Here is a 6,584-nt window from a genome sequence, read left to right on the forward strand (position 1 = left end):
GCTTTTGCTGTAATGAGCATTTGTAGCGCGATTCTCTACACATATCCTCTCAACATTTCTATCTCGAACCATTACTTATTGTCTAAGAGGCTAAATGTGCTCCGTCATGTTCTCAAAGCCAAATTACTTACAAAGCCTATAGCTTTATTTGACTACAGTGCTGTTCGGCGATCTTTAAGAAATTATCTCTAAATAATAAATCAAGGTCGTGGCCATTGAGAGTGTATTCGGTGCAGTGGGGCGGTGGCGGCAACGGTGGCGGCTGCGTAGGGCGCGCCCGCGACGTCTCTATTTGCCATGGGGACAGAGTCGACCGAGTGTTACGTATAGCTTCGTATGCGCTGTGCTCTTGCCGCTGATCTCGCGCTGAAGAGAGGGGCAGCCCGAAGGTCAATTCGCTCGCTGCTGCTGCCACGCTTCTAACTCCTGCGTCCTGACAGCGAGCGTGCACGGTCGTCGAGTGAGATGGTTTTATGTTTGCGTGTGTACGCGTGACACCATGCTTGGTAATTTAGTTTGAAAGTCAACATTTACGAGTGCATATGGTCGATAAAACTACTATCCTTAATTCGTATAGCTGTATACTAATTTGCTATTGCAATCCATGCTTCGCCTTTCCGGCGAAACTGCGACTTTTTAATGCGAAAGCATTATATGCCCCATCTTTGCGAAATTCCGGCGTTGTCGTCGGCGGCGCTAGTGATGGTATCGAAAATGGCCGACCGCTCAAAGAGCCAAAACACATAAAATGCTCGGACTGACGTGATATTTTTCAGAGAGGTTCCTGTAAAAAATAAATAACGGCTTTGAAAAGAAAAATTGGGACAATTAGGTCCGGGTAGGATACCAATCACGACCTACAGCGTGTCGATGACTGATTAAGCTTAAATAGTCCTAACCATGCTTAGCTAGACTTAGCCAGGCTCAGCTCCGCTAGTTCACAGGGGTATGTGCCATTGGGCTTGGACTCTTTCTGCACTGCCGCCAGGACCGGCCCACATTTTTGGATCCAACAGTCACACTACGCCCGGCTCTGTTGGTAAAATAAGCGCTGTAATGCTCACGCCGCAGTATACAAAAACAGAACACACATGGCATTCTACCCAGTGCCCGGCAATATCTCCTTATTTAGCGCACCTAGGCTTCGTTTCGCTGGAGAAATACTTGGCACACCTGCCTGTTGGTCGATTGCCAGTGCTATAGGTATCAAATCATTGTCATTCAAAAAGTGGATTTGTTGATTTTACAGTGACCTTTGGCTACAAATGGTAGTCGAAGGAGCTAAATTGAAATAGTGCCTCTATAAGAAAAATATATGTATTTGGGTGTTGCGTATATTTTCTGTTTAATTACGCTTTGGTGGTTCCTTCGGCAGGTCAGCAAACAATCTGTGAGAGATCACTTGTACAGCTTTTTGTGCAGCGTCAGCAGTGTTCATCCATGGCCGCTGGATAAAAAAAAAAGAGGCACCTTTTATACTCGTCGTCTTCCACAGCTGGCTGCGTTGCCCCGCAGGGGCGTCTGCGCAAGCAGGTGTTTGGTGAGTTGCGCCACCACGTACCCGAGCACACGAGGGTTGGACCCTCCGCGTCTAACCGTGCGCGGCTTAGCCGTGTTCGGGGAAAAGAGGATCCTGGGGGTTGAGCCGAAGTTGGGTGCTTGGACCTTCATGGCCCCTCGGCGGAGGCAACACACCTCTTTGGCCTCCGCTTCACGTAGACGGCACCCTCGGACTGACCCACGCGGGAGAAATCGGTAGTTGCCTTTTCCTGTCCTTTTCGATCTTCGTCTTTCCCTCTCCCTTTCTCCCTTTCCTGTCCTCTACTTATTTCTGTTTCTGTATCACTTCCGATTTTCCAGGCAGCGAGGGTTAACCTTGTGTGACATAACCAACCTAGGTTATTCATATTGGGTTATAGTGGGCATGTACCGCTGGCGTGATCAGAACTGAATACTTTATGTCCTGTCGCGTCCCCTAGTTGGGCTCCGTGGTGGGTGGCTGGCATGCCTGCCGAATACTGCGGCTTCAATATGGCTAGCAATTTTCGTGCACTCCCTGATCGCTCCCTTAAGAGGGGGCCACTGATGAAACTTTCAAGTTCTTTTTTCAACAGAAAGAAACATTTCCCAGGTATCACGTCATACGCAGTGAGCATGTAACAAAGACTGTCCGAATGATATCCCCCTTAATTGTATCAAAATGCTTGACAGACACCATAGGCCCTGACTATAAATTAACAAAGATGGCAAGCGGCGACCTCCTGCTGGAGGTGCGTGACAAGCTGCAACACACCAAGTTGACAAACCTTGCTGCATTCGGGGACATTCCCATTTCTGTGAGTCCACATAGGTTCATGAATACTGTCCGTGGTGTCGTTCCGGAAATCGACCTGCTTGAACTAACTGAAACTGAACTGCTCGAGGGGTGGAAAGATGAAAACGTTGTAAACGTACAAAGGATTAAACTAAGACGTGACGACAAGGAAATCCCAACTAAGCATTTGATTATCACTTTTGGAACCAGCAACCTGCCTTAATACATCGAAACTGGATATTATAAAGTTCGCGTACGACCGTACATCCCAAATCCGCGCCGATGCTTCAAGTGTCAGCGGTTTGGGCATGGATCACAAAGCTGCCGTGGGCGCTCCACCTGTGCAAAATGTGTCTCAAATGACCACACCTCTGACGTCTGCACTTCTGATACACACTGTGTTAACTGCGATGCAGACCACCCAGCTTATTCGCGATCGTGTCCATCATGAAAAAAAGGAAGTAATCGAACTCAAGGTCAAATTGAATATCTCTTTCCAAGAAGCACGCAGACGTTTTTTTCATGACTCACAACCCATCGAAACCATCCTACGTTGATGTGACGCGGCGGGGGGCAGCGTCACTTTCTTCGGCGGCCATCCGAGTCACACCTAGTGTGCCGGCAGTCAAGCCGCCAGCCCCCTTGGCGGTAGCAGCCAATACTGTTCCGCCACCCAGCATAATGAGCCAGCAGTCGATGTCCCACTTATCGAACACTGTCTAATGCCTCCAGGTAAGCTGTTACCGCCCTGGGAGTGGCAGGTGATAGAATGTGATATATCCTTTGTAGAGGTCACAAAGCACGCTCCTGAACTCGAAATCGCAATGCATTTCCGTGAACTCCAATCGAAATACTCTTGCTCTGAATTCTACAGCGACGCGTCAAAGTCACATGCTGGCGTATCTTACGCGGCTGTCGGTCCATCTTTCTCTGAATCAGACGTATTGAACCCGTATACAAGTATCTTCTCTGCAGAAGCATATGCAGTACTGTGTGCGGTTAAACACATCAAGAAATTAAAACTACAGAAGGCAATAATATTCACGGACTCCTTAAGTGTCGTAAAGGCACTAATGTCTTTAAGGAAACACAAAAATCCTGTTTTTATTGAACTTTACTCATATTTGTGCAATATCTACTCATCTGGTAGACAAGTGACAATATGCTGGGTTCCTGGTCATAAATCGATCGAAGGTAATGTGCTAGCAGACCAAATGGCCACATCAATTACATCTCAAGCTACTAATCTTAGCAGTACTATTGCCGTCACAGATCTCAAGCCTTTTTTGCGAACAAAACTGCGAAGCCACTGGCAACGCATGTGGGACAGTGAAACTGCAATGGGGATGTTTGCCTAGCAGCACTCGATCTGGCGTTTGAACGGTAGACCGAAACAAGTCAAAAGGGAGCTATGGCGAAGCGGGCGAGCAAGCGTTGCTTGTCTTTTTCTTCCTTCACCCGCACCGTGGCCCAGTCCCTTCAGTACAATCACTCCCCACCAAAAGAGGAGCCATACTGGCGACCTAGGGGCAGGAGAAGACAGGGGGTTCGTGGCACTGCTTTAGGCGGGAGACGTGGACAATTTCCTGGCCGCGACGATGCTGGTCGGAAGACGCGTCCATCGGCTCGATGAGGTAGTTGACTGCGGATGTTTGTTGCAGTACCTGATAGGGACCATGCTACTTGGAATGCAGCTTGGAGGAAAGGCCCGGTGGAGTAGACGGCACCCACAACCAGACCAGCGAGCCGGGAGTAATAGACGTAGCTGTAGTGGACGTGTTGTGGCGATGCTTTTGGCGCCACTGGTACTGGTATGTGAACGAGCGAGCGAGCTGGCGACATTCTTAGGCGCGTGCAGCCGCTCGGGAAACAGTCGTCGACTCCGAAGCATCCGGCCGGTAGTGTAGAATTGTGTCCATTGTGCATGAAGGTTCGTGTCCGTAAAGAAGAAAGAAAGGTGAAAATCCAGTGGTGCTTTGCATTGCAGTATTATATGCGTACGTTACGAAAGGCAGAATCCGATCCCAATTCGAGTGGTCAGATGAAACATACAAGGCCAACATGTCGCCAAGGGTGCGAATAAAACGCTCTGTCATGCCATTACTTTGGGGATGGTATGCCGTGGTAGTGCGGTGAATGATGCGACACTCCTTTAGCAACGCTGTAATGGCGTCAGAGAGGAAAACGCGACCGCGGTCGCTCAGTAATTCTCGAAGTGCTCCATACCGTAATACCAGGTTCTAAAGGATAAAACTGGCAACGTCATTTGCTGTGGCAGATCACAGGGCTGAAGTTTCTGCGTACCGAGTAAGGTGGTCGATAGTAACAATAACCCAGCGGTTGCCGCTGGGAGTGCTGGGAAACGGACCATATAGGTCAACGCCGACGCGGTCGAACGCTCGAGCGGGGCATGGTAAAGGCTGCAAGGGGCCGGCAGCATGTTTAGGTGGCGTCTTGCGGCGTTGGCACAGGGGGCATGACCGTACATACTGGCGAACGAAACGATACATACCGCGCCAATAGTACCGAACCTGGAGGCGAGAGTATGTCTTCAATACCCCAGCGTGGCCGCATTGTGGGTCATTGTGAAACGTGGCGCAGATGTCAGAGCGGAGATGTCGGGGAATAACAAGCAACCACTTGCGACCGCTGGAGTTGTAGTTGCGGCGGTAGAGCAGGTTATCCCGAATAATAAAGTGCGTGGCTTGGCGACGCAGCATCCGAGAGATTGGCGCTGGCGACCGGCGAGACAGGAAGTCAAGAAGCGAACAGATCCATGGGTCCTTGCGCTGCTCTGATGGCATGTCGGAAATGTTGAGGGCGAAGGCACCGCAGGCGGAAATAGACGAGCAGACAGGATCAGGTGACAGGGGTGACCGGGAAAGAGCGTCTGCGTCTGAATGCTTGCGGCCGGAGCGATAAACAACACGGATGTCGTATTCTTGTAGGCGTAATGCCCAACGAGCGAGCCGACCAGTTGGATCTTTGAGTGAAGACAAACAGCATAGGGCATGGTGGTCGGTCACGATGTCAAAAGGGCGCCCATACACGTAAGGTCTAAATTTTGCGAAAGTCCAAATAATGGCCAAACATTCCTTTCCAGTAACGGAGTAGTTCGCCTCAGCTTTGGTAAGGGTGCGACTGGCATACGCTACGACGTACTCATCGAAGCCATTCTTGCGCTGTGCAAGAACAGCACCTAGCCCGACACCACTAGCGTCCGTGTGAATCTCAGTCGGAGCAGAGGGATCGAAGTGGCGCAGTACTGGCGGTGAAGTGAGAAGGCGGCGCAGTTCTTGAAATGTGTCGTCACATGCCGGGAACCAGTCCGGTTGCTCGGAACGGCCGCTAAGAAGCGCGGTCAAGGGGGCGATTATGGAGGCAAAATTGCGGACGAAGCGTCAGAAATAGGAGCATAAGCCGATGAAGCTGCGAAGCTCTTTCAGGGTAGTTGGTTTGGGGAACGCTGATACAGCACTAAGTTTCGTAGGGTCCGGGAGGATACCGTGTTTTGAGACCACATGACCGAGGATAGCGAGCTTGCGAGCGCCGAAGTGGCATTTCTTCAAATTTAGCTGCAGTCCTGCAGCGGTGAGGCACGCAATGACTTGCTCTAGGCGGCTGAGGTGTGATGCAAAGTCGGTAGAAAAAACTACAATGTCATCTAAGTAGCAAAGGCACGTGTTCCACTTCAGGCCTTGGAGAATGGTGTCCATCATTCGTTCGAAAGTGGCAGCCGCGTTGCAGAGGCCGAAGGGCATGACGATGAATTCATATAGGCCATCAGGTGTTACAAAGGCTGTCTTTTGGCGATCGTCCTCTGCCATCGCCACTTGCCAGTACCCGGAACGCAGATCCAATGAAGAAAAGAATTCCGCACCCTGTAGGCTGTCCAAGGCATCGTCGATGCGCGGCAGAGGATAGACATCTTTGCGCGTTATGCGGTTAAGGCGGCGATAGTCGACGCAGAACCTTATGGAGCCGTCTTTCTTTTTAACGAGGACAACCGGAGATGCCCAGGGACTGTTAGAGGGCTGGATGATGCCACGCTGCAGCATGTCGTCAACCTGCTGGTCGATGATCCGGCGTTCAGCGGCCGACACACGATACGGACGCTGGCGCAAAGGGGTTTGTTGACCGGTGTCGATATGGTGAACGACTGCTGACGCTCGACCCAAAGACGGTTGGCCAATGTCGAAGGAGGCCCGAAAACGCTGGAGGAGCTGGATAATATCCTCGTGCTGGACAGGTGTGAGTGCCGAGTCTACGG

The sequence above is a fragment of the Dermacentor silvarum genome, chromosome 9 (assembly GCF_013339745.2).
Source record: "Dermacentor silvarum isolate Dsil-2018 chromosome 9, BIME_Dsil_1.4, whole genome shotgun sequence".
NCBI lineage: Eukaryota > Metazoa > Arthropoda > Arachnida > Ixodida > Ixodidae > Dermacentor > Dermacentor silvarum.